At 30.0% G+C, this 2,545-nt stretch overlaps 1 pseudogene; it reads left to right on the plus strand.

Annotated features, from left to right (window-relative positions):
- The first annotated feature begins 1,050 nt into the window (after positions 1–1,050).
- LOC149231244 (uncharacterized) lies at positions 1,051–2,344 on the plus strand (annotated as a pseudogene).
- The last annotated feature ends 201 nt before the right edge of the window (positions 2,345–2,545 follow it).

The raw sequence follows: 2,545 nt of genomic DNA on the forward strand, positions 1-2,545 counted from the left end.
ATAATAAAATTAGATTCTCAAGTATTATAAATTATTATATAGATAGCAAAATTAAATCCTTAAATTCCCCATAGTTATCTAATCAATAAAAAAATATCATATATGATACATAAATTAATACAAAGAAAACAATATAAAGAAATATAAATATAGAGAATTTTTTTGTGTTATTAGCTTAATAACCATATTAATATAAGGATATTTATATTGAAAGGACTATCTCTTTATTTCATCTATCTGAGATGTTAAATTATTTTTATTTCATATTATCTATTTTTACCATGGAAAAAAAATGAAATATTGAAAAAAAAAAAGTGAATTTTGTAATTGTTGTCTTTAAAAAGTTTTGTTGTCATGATATTTTAAAATTAGAGTTTTGATGTGGTTTATTATAATAGATTTGTCCAAGATTTTGAGATTAAAAATAGATTTTAAATAAAAATAGATTAATAATATTAATTTTAGAAAAAGCAAAAAAAATTAATTTAATTATACTAGTTTTATGATAAATATATTTGAACTGAAATTAAGAAAATTAATATTTTTTATTATATTTTGCATTATCTCTTCAAATATTTGTTTAAATATCAAGTATGTATACTTATTGAATACAAAATTAAATTTCTCATTCAACAACTACCCACTCTACATATGAGTAGAGCTACATTGCAAAAATTGAAAATACATCAAAAAAAAAAGAAAATTTGTTAAACATAATTTTTCCCTGTATTTTCATTATTTTTATATAATGTGGGTCTTCTAGAAATTATTCACATTAGGTACTAGTTGGATGGTGAATTTAATTCTACATCCAACATGTATCGATACTTGACATTTGAGTAAAATTATAAAGAGATAAACAAAAAATACAATTAAAAATATAGCTTATTTTTCTTTCTTTAAAAATTCATGACTTTTCACCATTCCTTCCATCAACATCTACCATTCTCAGTGATCTAGAAAAAATGTAGCTAATTTTCTAGCTAATGTGGGTTACCAAGAACAAAACATCTACTTGGTAGTTGCATGGTCTGATGAGGCGTGGTCAAAATGGAAGGAGCAACTACAACTCATTCTCGATTAAGACAAAAGGTTGTCAATTGGGGTGTTGGAACTTGGGTCAATGGAGGAGGGGGGAGCTTGCTACCCTACCACCTATCATCACATTTAAGTGTGGGATATCATGTGGGTATCTAATCTAGATCTAAGGGGCAACTAATCTTAAACTTGGTCTAGATGAAGCCCCTTGAATAGGAATTGATTTTCAATAAGGATCTATGGGGCATAATAATAACAATATGGGGACTACATGAGCACAACTGTAATAATAATGAGTAACACTAACACTAACAATAAGGGGCTACACTAGTAGTCTAGGGACCTGACATGCCCCTCTCCTTCAAAAAAGTGTTGTCCTTAATGCTTGACTAGTTCTGGATGCTTTTGTATAAAAGTCTCATACTCCCATGTGGAATCTTCAGCGGGTAATTTCTTCCACTTGATGAGATACTCTAAAATTGATTGATTTCATAGTTGTAAGTTTCTTGTTTCCATGACTGCTTCAGATTCCAATATGATTTTTCCTTCGTTGTCAAGTTTTGGAAATATTTTTTGAACTGAGAGCTTATCACCTATAAGCCTCTTTAAGCATGAATCATGGAAAATTTTGTGCTCAGTACAAATCCAACAATTATTTTTTTCGCTGGCCAAGATGTCTTCCAAAAGAATGCAATTTAGGGATCCATTGATAAACCCAACAAGGATTTCCTTTTCACCGGACAAGATGTCTTCAAAAAGAATGCAATTTAGGGATGCATGTTGTACTAATAAGAGGTCTTCATGTCCTAAGAAAGAATATTTTTTTCTAGATGGGAATTTGTTATCTGAAGTTTTGAATATGTAGATGGAAGATCTATAGCTAGGGTTGTCCACACATTATAGCATAAGGATGTTTAGAATGAGAAGCTTTGGGAGAGCATATGTTTTAGGCATTAGTCTAACATTGGTTATGATCATCATCAATTGAGATATGTTTTTTTATCACTAGGCAGGTTCAGGAGACTATTCCATTTGCATTTGTCCTCTTCTCGATCCTTCATCCTCCTCCTCATCAACATTCAATTTACATACCTATTTTCCATCCATTTCATCACAAGGTCATTCTAGGAAACCTGCAAGAACATAATATTAGGGTGAATATGAGTTTCACTATTCTCTCTCACTTTTTTCTATTCATTGTTACGTGAAAATAAGCATCGTTCTATCAGGAAAAGTTTTTTCCACCCCTACTAAATCTTCCAAGCATCAAATATTTGAAAATCCCAACCCTAGCCTATTCAATTAGATGGACTCAAAATCATCCCATCCTATATATTGGTATTTGATGTCCTACCATACCCACAATTTGATCCATTTAAAACCCAATTTATATCATTTGATTACTTGTCATATGAAGCCAACCTAACCCGAAGGTGCAAATATGTATTTGGTTTCCATGTTGAATACTTGAATTTATGATGCATGTAAATTTTGGAGCTATTTAGAG

This window comes from Pinus tabuliformis, chromosome J (genome assembly GCF_031772625.1).
Source record: "Pinus tabuliformis cultivar Carrire ecotype Pingquan chromosome J, CPIR1, whole genome shotgun sequence".
Lineage (NCBI taxonomy): Eukaryota > Viridiplantae > Streptophyta > Pinopsida > Pinales > Pinaceae > Pinus > Pinus tabuliformis.